The 13,045-nt window shown below is 44.6% G+C and overlaps 1 protein-coding gene and 1 pseudogene across 2 annotated transcripts in view; both read left to right on the forward strand.

The window, feature by feature from the left end:
• LOC125885864 (uncharacterized) overlaps positions 1-13,045 on the forward strand; it is a 375,199-nt gene that overhangs the window by 313,263 nt on the left and 48,891 nt on the right. The gene's annotated exons all lie outside the window — the stretch shown is intronic.
• LOC125895305 (uncharacterized) lies at positions 8,204-9,931 on the forward strand (annotated as a pseudogene).

The following is a 13,045-nucleotide window of genomic DNA, read 5'->3' on the forward strand; positions in this document are numbered from 1 at the left end:
TTTTCTATCCATACATATAAATTTTAAATATATTAAAATTATAAGGCATCTTTGAGTAAACTGCGAGTATCATTTAAGTTGGCTATGTCGTGGCCGGCCGAGTGTCCTCTTTTTTGGAAATCAAAATATGGTCACCCTATAATTCCCCTCCGCTTGACCATGGCGACGGGGAAATTGAGTTTGATGAGGGGGCAGTGAACCTATCCCTTATACTGAAGGAGTTGCGAAGCGTTGGTAAAGAGGTGAAGGACTTTAGGAAGGACAATAATCAACAGTTGACAGAGCTTAAGGGGGAATTGGCCAGAACCAGTGCAAGGCTTGAGGACGTAAAAACCAGGGTGGCCGAGCATGAAGACAAGCTACAAAACTCAAATGATGTTCTGGCTGGGATGCTAACGATGCAGGAGATGCAATCAAAGCTAACTTCTCTGGAATCTTACTCAAGGAGAGAGACACTGAGGTTATACAGGGTTCCTGAGGGATCAGATTCGGGCTCACAGTCTATGATTCATTTTGTGGAGAAGCTATTTAGAGAAAATCTTAACATCCCCGCGTCCACAGTGTTACAGATTCAGCGAGCGCACCGTGCTCTAGCGTCTCCTCCACCCGACAGCTCTCAGCCCATATCAATCCTGGTGAAATTTCTATGCTTCACTGTCAAAGAGGAGGTGCTTAGGCTGGCCTAGCAAAAGAGGGGCTTCATGTGGAACAACAGCAAGATAAACTTCGACCATGATTACCCCCCGGAGTTTCTGGCCATGAGGAGGGAATACGCAGAGGTTCGGAGGGTCTTAAAAGAGAAGAATCTACGGTTTCATACCATGTATCTTGCGCGTCTTAAAGTATTTCACGATGCTGGAACAAAAACCTACAACACGGTGGAGGAGGCGACGGCAGATCTCGCGAGCCGGGGCTTTCCAGTAAAAGTCGTCAAACCGCCGACAACACTGAGAGAGAATCTTCGCAGATGGTTGTCATGGCAACCTGCAAGGGGGGAGCGTCTGGCCCAACCTGGAGGAGCAACAGGTTACAAGGAGAGGCTGCAGATGTTCAGGCGAGAAGAGAAATATACCTGATTCCTTTTTTTTTTTTTGAGTTATAGACGCCTTTGTGAATGAAGTTTCTCGTCGAGTCACAAAAAAGGGAAAAAAGAGGACCTTTTTTCTGCAGAGTTACCATCAGGGACTGAAGGCCCTCTTGCTCAGGTAGCTATAGAGGTTTTCCTTCAAGACTAAGGGAAGCAGTGTAATTGACTCACTGCTCAAAGTGTGGTTAATACACTAATCTTTCAGTTAGCTATTATATATTCTGGTTCATTTATTTGTTCTTACTGTTCTTGTTTGTTCATTGGGGGTGGCCTGCCTGCTGCTGTCTGGGGTTTATTGTTCACCCAGGTAATCTTGTTCACAATTACATGCAAAGTAGTCCAGTGAAAATGATCTCGTTCAATGTAAATGGGGTTTTGAATCCAGTTAAGAGGAGTAAAATATTATCAAAGCTGAAGAAAGAAAAAGCACAGATTGCCTTACTCCAGGAGACTCACATGAGTCAGACAGAGCATGCCAAGCTGAAAAGAATGGGTTTTAAATATGTATTCTCCTCCTCTGCTAAATCTAAGCACAACAGGGGCGTGGCTACTCTTATTTCTAGTATACTCAACTATGAACACATTTCAGAGATCTGTGATGAGGAAGGCAGATTTATTACGATAACTGGAAAAATAGAGGGTTTTGAATTAACAATCCTGAACGTATATGTCCCACCGGGGAGTGATTGGATATTCTATAAGAATGTTTTTGACCTAATGGTTGATTCTCAGGGAATGGTCGTCTGTGGGGGAGATTTTAATATCGGACTCAATCCCAAACTAGACTCCTCCATTTTGCCTAATCAAAATAACCCTCATATAAGAAAAGTTGTGTCATATATTGAGGAGCTGGGCATAGTTGATGTGTGGCGAGAGCTACACCCTTCTACCAGGAATTTTACCTTTTACTCCTGCCTGAATGCAGTTTATACCAGAATTGACTACTTTTTTATGTTTAAAGTGGATAGATCTAGGATTAAAGATTGTGACATAATGGATTTATCTGATCATAGCCCTATTTCTATCTCTTTGCTTCTGGCTAGGAAAGAACGTAATACTCTGTGGAAGTTTAACTCTCATATATTGATTGACCAAACCATAGTACCCAAGATAAAGGAGGATATTAAAGAATATTTGGAATTTGATGACACTGGGGAGGTTTCTCCAATTTTTTTGTAGGATACGTTAAAGGCATTGTTAGGGGGGAAACTGATCACCACTACCTTCTTCCTTAAAAAAAATGAAAGGACCCCAAACCCCAGGGTGAAACAGGAAATTAGGAAAATTCAGGGTGAAATTAATGACATTTATACACAAGAAGCCCAAAAGAACTTGATTTTTCTGAAACAAAAATACTATGGGACAGGAGGGAAATCTACCAAGTATTTGGCGTATAAATTACATAAACAACAAGAGGAGAGTTCAATACACAAAATAAAGAACCCCAAAACAAGAGTAATAGAAACCAAAACAGAGAAAATTCAAGAATGTTTCGAGACTTTCTATAGGGAGTTATATTCCCGCTCCCCAGCCTCTGAGGAGACTTATATAGATGCATTTCTCGACTCTCTAGACTTGCCCTCGCTTTCAGACCCACAAAATAATGATTTAATCAAGCCGATTTCAGTTGAGGAAATAAATAAAGCCATTTTTAGATTAAAATCTGGGAAGGCGGTGCGGGCAGATGGTTACAATTCTCAATTCTACCATACCTTTAGGTCTGAATTGGTGCCATTATTACACAAAACATTTAATTGGGTCCTACAAGAGGGAAAGATCCCCCCCTCTTGGAGGGAGGCGATAATTTCTATAATTCCCAAGGAGGGAAAAGATAAGCAAGAGTGTGGGAATTATCAACCAATCAGTGTTCTCAATCTGGATTATAAATTATTCACCTCTATTTTTGCCCGTAGACTGGAAAAACTTCTACCCGATCTTATCAACTTAGATCAGACCGGATTCATTCGCCACAGACAAACCACTGATAACATAAGAAGAACATTGCATATCTTAGATCAGCTACATAGAGACAAAATCCAATCCATCATTGTGAGTCTTGATGCGGAGAAAGCCTTCGACTCTGTAAGATGGGCATTCTTATATAAGGTACTGAAGAAATTTGGGTTTCATGACAATTGTATTAAAGTGATTCAGGCTCTCTATAATAATCCATCCGCCCGCATTAAGATTAATGGTGATCTCTCAGATTCCTTCATTTTGGAACGGGGTTGTAGACAGGGCTGTGCAATCTTGCCCTTCTTTTCTATTTATTTTTAGAACCATTAGGTCAGTTGATCAGGCAAAATCATAACATTAAAGGTATTGAAATGCTGGGAGTAGTCCACAAGGTAGCAGTGTTCGCTGATGATGTCTTGGGCTGCCTGGGTGAGCCTGAGAGGTCATTTCCTGAATTGATGGTTATTTTGAATTCTTTCGGCAAATTGTCCGGATATAGTTAATAGTTAAAAGTTAATATTTCAAAAGCTCAAGTGATGACTCTTAATTACATGTCATCTGTAACTTTGCAGGATAAATTTAAGTTATACTGGGAGAACAAGAAAATTAAATATCTAGGGACCTCTTGGGGCTCTTCTGGGCAAATTATGATCCATTATCCCTAAAGATAAAAGCAGATTTACACAGATGGAGTCTGGTTCCTTTCCTGAGCCTGGGTTCAAGAATAAGTACTATTAAAATGGACATTCTTCCCCGATTGCTCTACCTGTTTAGGAACCTACCAGTCGAGGTCCCTAATAGTCAGTTTAGTGAGTGGGATAAATGGCTTTCTAGATTCATATGGCAGGGCCAAAGACCAAGAATTAGGTACACAACTCTTCAGTTGGCTAAGGAGAGGGGAGGGTTTGGCCTCCCTTGCCTGAAAAATTATTATGTTGCTGCACAGTTAGTTCCATTGCTTTTCCATTATAATGAATCATATCAGGCAAAATGGAAGGAATTGGAGTCCAGTCTCTCCAAACAGTTCCCCATCCAAACTGCTTTTGCTGACAGAAACATGGTTTAGAACAATGTGACCTACACAGATATTTTCAATAAAGGTCTTATATTGAACATGAATGTAAATCAGCCGATTATTTAGAGGTGGAGTCAAAGTTCTATGACATTATAAACTCCAAATGACCCCATCTAACTCCATCTCAAAACTGTATACCGCTTTATGCCTGACTGGTAATAAGAACACCTTTTACATTAAAGACAAATGGAAAAAAGAAGCAGGTATTGTGCTATCCAAGGAGACCTGGAACAAGATCTGGAACTTTCAGTGGACATCATCTAACTCTATCGATTGGAGGGAGCATTGCTGGAAAAATATTATTCGGTTTTTCAAGACACCCTGGCAGGAGAAATATAAAGATGCCAACAGGCTGTGTTGGAGACAGTGTGACTCGGCGGCGGCCGACCATTTTCATATCTTCTGGGATTGTCCCAAATTGAATTTATTTTGGAGAGATATTCAGCAATCCTTAAGCAAAGTTTTTAACACTCAAGTACCTCTGAACTTTGAATCTCTGGGTCACATTTCATTTTTAGAATTGAGAAGGGATATAAAGTTAATACAAATTCTTTTGGTGGTAAGCAAAAAATCAATCACTAGGAAATGGCTAAGCCCTATCCCACACACATTAGAGGATTGGGTCGGTATTGTCCTGGAAATATTTAGAATGGAAAAGCTTACTTATCTACTTAGAAATCAGAAAGATAAATTTTACAAAATGTGAGAGAATTGCATAGTTTTCATAACCCCAACCCGAGCAGATTTCATCTGATCACACAGGTAATATAACTTATCATTTTTTAATCTAATTTAATTTAATATACCTCTTTTACTGGACTATGTGGTCATGGCAGTGGTAGGTGGGCCCCCCAGCAGTTCTTTTGAATAGTTCCTTTAGATGATAACTTGTGTTAAGGCGGGTTGTAAATGGGTATGTCCAGGGACAGCAATGTATCTAATTCATATGTGGCATTTCTTCACTGTTATCAGTCTGTTCTATACTTCTGTTCTGGATCTTGTCAAATGAATATGAATGAATATAACATGCTGAATGGATGCAATAACAGGCCCCCACTAGGGGGTGAGGTCAACTTCCAGATAGGGTGGGATCCACATGGAGTAAAGGAGGACTGGATTGAGATCACATTCCCACCTTTACGTGCCCTGACTGACTGTTCAACATTACACTCTGGACTATTCTTTCCCTAAAAAAGGAAAGGGAAATAATCAATATATCTTCTGTGTATGTTTTTGTCTCGTTTTATACTTGCCCTTTCTAAATAAAAATAAAACTTAAAAAAAAAAAGAAAATCAGTCTAATGCTTTGCCTGATATGCCAATGCAATCGCGTAACCTGTTAATGAGAATTTGATGATCCACTCAAATGTCTAATGTAGAGGTCCAGAAGTGCCAACACAGAACATCACCTCCATCAGCGGACATTAAATGTCATTTGAAACTCTCAGAAATACAGTTTCAGTAGAGTGTTTCGTGTGTAGATTGTTTAGAGTTTCCTTAACCCTGACTGAAACTGACTAAAGCACGTTTAAAATAGGAAGGGACACATGCTATAGACAAGGAGGAGTTAACAATAGCTAGCACTGTGGGGCCAATACAGTAATTGGCATAACTTTTAAAAAGAGGAAGAAGACAGCTTCATTTCAATGACCAAATCCATCAGATCAAGCAAACTGATGGATTGGAATGTGTCCAGAACAATGCGAGATGTAGAGAGACTACAGTTGGGTGGACAAGTCCCAGACTAAATACTGGATCAAATAGTCATTGCCTTATCAACAAAGAAGGTAAGGAACTTGTTACAATCATCAGCAGAGAAATGATGGCGGTGTTATTTATAACATTCAACACAATATTTTGATTTCTTTTTGAAGAAATTAATTTAGCAAAGTAAGTAGTCTGGGCTTCTTTAACCATTGCATCATAGGCAGTACAGAGATCCTTGAGATATAAGTGATGCACCTAAAGCCCAGTGGCTTTCCATAGTCTTTTAGAACTGTGTAGCAGACAGTGACTGTCATCCATGGAGAAGTGTTGCAGATAATCCTAGTCCTAGCCTTTAATGGTGCCACTTAATCCAGCAATGAGGAGCAACGCTCATTAAAAGACTGTGATTAAAACCTCTACATTGTCAAAGTTTATATTAATATCATGGCAAAAAAGCACTGAGAACTGACCAGCCGTACTCGGAGTGATAACGCTGAACACATTGTTGTTTTAGGACACCGAGGGTCATCAATTACAGAGAGGTCAAAGAAAACACACTTGTGATCACTAATCAGTAGGTCCTCGCAACTGATATGATCAATATCTAGGCCCAGAGAGAAGACAAGGTCCAAAGTATGACAACCCAAGTGAGTGGCACCAAAAACATGTTGTTTGAAATTAAAAGATTCAGTAATATTAAGAAATTCAGTCTCTGTTTGTGGCATCATTGATGTGCAGGTTAAAGTCACCAACTAAACTTTAATTCAAAAGTAGTAAAAGGTTATGTGTTCACCAGTTGACAAGAGAACAGATTATTCCTGCACCGTGTCCAGACAGATGGAGAGGCCAATAAATGAACAAACCAGAGGGCACAGTTCATACAAATAGATAAATTCCAGTGCCCGTTGCCAGGTCTCTGTCACAAATTAGAAAGAAACATTTTTTTCTGTAAAAGTAATTCATTTAGACTTGTTCGCCATACAGCGTGCATTTACATGGAGTTAATTGTTTAACTTAGGTTCAGGAGCAGGACCACGCCTCAACCACTCCTCTAATCACCTGACTAACATATATATACCAGCACAGCTCTACCACAGGCCTCTCAGATCTCTCGAACATTGGCGACCCTACATAGGTTATCTCAGCAAGTGTGTTTTTTGTGCGTACCCACCGATGGATCACGTGTTGCAAGTCAACCTGTCCGAATCAGACTCCGACGACTTGTACGACTCTCTGTTCGAGCCAGGTGATCCTCTGACTCTGTCTCAGCAGTCTGCCGGTAGCCGAAACTCCCAGGGGAGCCGGCTGCGCTCTGTGGTCCACATCCCTCCGTCTCGCCGTGGTTCTCCGTCGGGCTCCATCAACGAGATCGCCCCAACTCCTAGTGGATCTCAGGCCTCCTCTCCTCCGTCCTCGCGGGTGGGAAATCGACGCCGCGTCCACAACCGTGGGAGCCAGCGGCGGTCTTCTCCTCCTCCTTCCCGAAGCGGTGCAGCGTCTAGTCGACCTCGCCGCTCCCGCGGGGCTCCGTCATGCTCAACTCGGCCATCTCCACCATCTCCACGTCCACAGCAAGAGCCCGACATCAGGGATTGGACCATCGCTCGGCTCCAGCGGTTCCTGAGGGCAAAAAACATCCCCTTCCACCGCAGCGACAACAAGTCCAGGCTGTTCCAGCTCTATTCAGCCGCTATCCGGGCTCCTGAGGCCACAGCTCCTTCTCCCAAGCCGGCCGCACTTCCGGGTCGCCCTCCGAGGCCTACTCCCGCCACGGTGACGTCACAGCGCCTCCACCACTCCAGCCGGAGCAGCCTCCCTCATTCATTCCCCCAGCCGGGGGTCAGGTCGTATCACCCCCTGTGCCTGCTCCCTCAGACGCAGATATGTCACGCGCCATATCTGCCTTCTTCTCCTCCCTGTCTCGCAGGCCTCCACTCTCACCCCGTGCACACACATCCTCCATCCCCACATCCCTTTCCTCTACCCTTCCTTCCAACTATCCTGTTCCGGCTGGCATCGCAGCCCAGGAGCCCCGTTCCGCAGCACAACAGGCTCCTCCGGCGGGTGTTTCACTGCCTTCCACTCTCTTTCCGACGTGTCTCTCCTTACTCCTCCCCTACCCCCTCCCTACCCCCTCCCTTCCTCAACACCCTAATGTTTTTTCCTCTGCTGCCGTCTACACTCTGGCCACAGCCACACCACCAGCTCCGCCGGCCTCTGCCATTTACCGCCCCTCACCTGTCTCGCACTCACTGCGCCAGCAAATACTGTCCGGTAATTATGTAGACCTAGCCCAGCTCATTCAGCCATCTTTTTTCGACAGTAGTCAACCCAGGGAACTGCAGACTGTCCTCGGTCCAGTTCTATTAAAGCAGTCAATGCCAACCAGGTCCAAAGACTTGACTCCTGTCGAGTTTGCGCTCGCTTTCTCCCTTTTTCGCGATGTCATCTGCTTTGCTTTTCCTCACCGTCGATCAGAGCTGGACGACTATCTGTCCATCGTGTTGGACATAGCTTTGCGTTTCGGGGGATTTTACACCATGTCCACTTTGCCACACAAGCAGCCAGCCGGTTGCAGCAGCTAAACCAGGGGACATACTGGGGGTCCCTCGATTCAGAAATATACTGCCGCATTTTCGCAGCTCGTTCCTCCCTCTCCTGCGACTTATGTGGCGCCCCTTCTCACCCGGCGTCTGCATGCACTATCAGGGCTCCTCCACCGCACTCCCGCCCCACCACCCCACGCAATGCTCCGATCTTCGACCGTCTGTCTTCCGCTGCACCCCCCCCTCCTGTCATCCCCAGAGCTAAGGACGCACGTCCCACTGTCAACGTGCCGACTTCTGGTGTTATTTTGGTGTCTGCTGGAAGGGGGCTTACTACTTCTCCGTGCGTCTCACTTTCGGCTGCAAGAGCAGTCCCAAAATCTTTGACTCCTTATCCGAGGCTCTATGCTGGATCCTCTCCAACAATTACAGGCTCTACGCCCTTCATCTCCTTGATGATTTTCTTGTCGTGACTCCCCCGTCCTCACCTCCTCGCCACGGTCTCACTACACTTATGTCTGCATTTTCTGACCTCGGTGTCCCTCTGTCCGAAGAAAAAACTTCAGGACCTGGCACATCCATTGAGTTTCTGGGCATCACTCTGGACTCAATGTCATTCCAGGCTTCACTGCCCTTGGAGAAAGTGCAGCGCATCTCGCTGCTCTTATCTAATTATCTTCTGACAGACAGGTGCACCAAACGCCAGCTGCTCGCTCTCCTCGGGCACCTCAGTTACGCCATCCGCATAATTCCACAGGCAAAATCTTTTCTTTCTCAACTGCTGACCAAAGCTGCATCCATTCCCTCTCTCTACGACCACGTGGTTCTGGATGACACTTGTAAAACAGAAATGCGCATGTGGCAGCAATTTCTGTCATCCTGGAATGGCATCTCATTCTTCTATGACGACTTCGTCACCCATCCCGAGGACATTCAACTCTACACGGACGCGGCTCCCTCCGTAGGTTTCGGCGGGTATTACGGGGGGAGGTGGTCTGTTGCCGCTTGGCCCTCCGAGTTCGAGTCCCTCGACACAGAGTCACGCTCTCCCTTGTCTGCTCTGTACGAGCTGTACCCCGTGATCATTGCCACTCTAATCTGGGGGCACGAATGGTCAAAAAAAAAAAAAGCATCAATATCCACTCTGACAACACAGCAGTAGTAGATATAATCAATAAAGGCCGTTCCCGTTCCCCAGCCATCATGCCATTCACCCGCAGACTCACTCTCATCTCCGCTCAGCATCAATTCATCCTCCGTGCATCTCACATTCCCGGTCACCACAACGCCATTGCTGACTCACTCTCCCGCTTCTCTTTCCAGAAATTCAGATGCTTGGCTCCAGACTCGGATGTCCATCCCAGCGACCATATTCAGCTAAATCCTCATCTGGCAAATCTCACTCACGCCTCCCAAGAAGCCATCCTTAACAGTTTAGCACCAAGCACGCTATCACCGGCTGGAATTCTTTCAAGAATTACCACACTACTTATCATCTACCGTTTCCCTCTCTGGACGCCTTGTCCATGTGCAACTTCATCACACACTGTCATACTGTAACAAAAATCCAGGCCTCCAGCATACAAACATATCTAGCTGGTATCAATTTATTCCATAAATTATCCACCGGCCTCCTTTGTCAGTCAATCTCGCATGCTCACGTCACCATGCTAATCAAAGGCTTACGAAAGCAAGAACCAGCGCTGACAGCCAGACGCCTCCCCCTCACCTCCGCTCTGCTCTGCCGCTGTATACACACTCTGCGCTCCGGTTACATCTCCCCCACAGTCGACTTAACACTGGAATCAATGTTTCTACTTGCCTTCTTCGGATTCCTGAGGTGCTCTGAATTCGCCCCAACATCATCTGTCTACGATCCTTCCCGTCATCCCAGTCTATCCGACATCACCACCCACACTTCAGACTCGCTCATATTCACGCTCCGCAGGAGTAAAACTGATCAGTTAGGAGTAACCTTTCCCATCTACATCTTCCGCCTCAACTCCTTTCTCAGCCCGCACGAGTCATTGACCAGATACATCCACACCCGGTATTCCGCCCGTGCTTCACCACAAGATCCCCTCTTCCTCACCGAAACAGGGAGGATGGCCACCCTTTTCTGGTTCCAGAAACACTTCCATAACATCCTCCGTCTCTCCGGAATTTCATCAGATCATTACTCTTGCCATTCGTTCCGCATCGGCGCCGCCTCCTCAGCCGTCAGATCAGGTATTTCAGACCAAGTCATTCAGGTCCTCGGCCGCTGGTCTTCACAAGCATATCAAACCTACATCCACAATAACCTCAATGATCTCCGTCTAGCGCACGACAGACTAAGCCTCACTTAATCAGACTCTTTTGGGGGCTTCCTAACTGCACGGGCTCATCAGAACACGAGACGGAACCCCCACACTGAGTCTCTCCGCCCACATCTACACCTCACCCAGTCCGACCCTCCGATGACGTCATCTCCATCCCGTTCATTCACCTGCCAATCTGCACTCCCCCATTCATCACCACCCCATTCATAACCATTTTCTGACATCACATCCTTATTAAACCTTTAAACTGCATATCGTTGTGGTGTGGTCCTTGCTAGTGAACAAGCACATTTTGATTGAGGAGGACACCATGTCTTTATCGACAGAGGATGAATTGGGAGTGCATGCATTTGGACACATCACTCGGACACAACGGCACCACTGATCATAACAGGGGCATGAAGACGGGTTAGTGATTCTGACTGGTGTATGGGAGAATAAGCGCTAACAGATACTGGAGAGATCGTTGAAGAGGCAATACCTGACCACAAGGGGAAGCTAGTTTGTAGAGGATGGAGGGGTTTGTTTGTGATTATCAGAAATGGCCAGGCGTGTACATGCGCTGTGGGGAAGTCAGTGTGAGGGCGAGGTCCAGATTGAGTAAAAAAAATACACTCACTTTGTGTGCACACAGTTTTTTTTCTTGTTTTTCTTTGGCACCAGTACTCCATGCAAGGAAAAAAAAAAAGCATGATCATGAGCTCCGGTGTGCAAAATGTCTGTAACCAGCACTGATCATAACCAAGCAATATACAGGACATCTCTGATGTGTCTCACTCCTGGCTCTACTGAGTTTTAATGCATTACTTTTGTCTGTCCAGCCCACATTGTTTGGCTCACTCTACGCAGCCTTTATTATGCTAAATAAACAACCACAAGATTTTTTTGTTATTACTACTGTCACTGAATAAAAGCACCATTTCACCGCTCATTGTCCTCTCTAATCTTTTCACAGATAATTGTTTTCATCCCAACAAAATGTATCTTGGCTGCACAGTTCAGTTTGGATTTGAATTTCTCTGAATCTACAATTGCTCCTCTAAGGGGGTCTCTATGAAACAACTTGGCTTGGCATGTAAATTTCTCAATAGTAAGTCCTCATTGAGGGTTCATTATCTGGTACAGGATCCTTCTGAGCTCTAATGAACACATAGATCCAGTGGTTAAAAAGCAGCCAATACATCAGTCTGAATAACATCTAATCTATGTGAATTTTTTCAGCACAGGTTCTGTTTGTATTCCTGTAGGATAATTGGTTATTTTGATACTGCTGGGTCTGAGCTGTGAGGATTTTGAAGGCACTTGACATTTCATACAGTTACTGATTCCTATTCATTTATGCCACCTATTACAAATATTAGCGCAAACTTTGGTAACACTTTACAGCCAGAGATTTACCAACATGTTCTCATCCCAACTCCTTGCTGCTAGGTCAGTTGACTTTCACGTCTGCATGTGAGGCGCCAACCTTCTCCGTCTGTTGTTGTGTCAATTGACGCCTGTTACATGCATTGTATCTGTTCAAAATACACTTCAGTTTTGACCGAAAAAGTACAGTTTCTGCTCGTTAGATGCATACAGTCTTTTTCAAAATAAACACTGGTAAAACACCTTGTATTTATGTTTATTTCCTTGTGCAACAGAAGGCAACACGGTCTCACTCTGAAGTTTTCAAAAACAGGTGCTTGGTCATTGACTCCCAGCGTCAGACACTGAAAAAAAAAAGCCGTCCTTTCACATCGGCATGATATGCGGCTGGTTTCTGTTATTGTTTCATGGAACCCAACAGCGTCAGAGATAAATGCTGTGGGACAACAACGTAAGATAAGGGGGTGGAAGTCCAAGGGAAGTGGGCGGCAGGGGCGGACTGGGACTAAAAAACAGCCCTGGACTTTGACTCGGCCCAGCCCACAACAACCGGTGCGCGGAAACTCATCAGCCCCAGACACGGGTGTCAAAATACTTAAATCTTAACACATGATAATATACCTTCCAAATTATAGCAATTGCACCGATGTTGACTAGATGTTGTGTTAAGAGCATAGTGTAGAATACTCACTGAGAAATAAACGACACAGTCTAGATGTCTCTCTGCTGAACAATACAATGCAGGTGACTGCCTGAAACAGGCCCAACATCTATGGGCCGGCTGGCATCCAATTTAACCCTATGGGCCTGTTGGGAAGAGGAGGAGCTAAATATGATCATTGGCAATAATTCATAATTATTAATATTAATTATGGATTATTAAAATATTTGATTAATTAATTAATAACTAATTAATTATTACATAAGCATAATAATCAAATTAGCTTACAGCGGGGCACCACCGGGAAAACCGGACCAATGATCA

This window comes from Epinephelus fuscoguttatus, linkage group LG1 (assembly GCF_011397635.1).
Source record: "Epinephelus fuscoguttatus linkage group LG1, E.fuscoguttatus.final_Chr_v1".
Lineage (NCBI taxonomy): Eukaryota > Metazoa > Chordata > Actinopteri > Perciformes > Serranidae > Epinephelus > Epinephelus fuscoguttatus.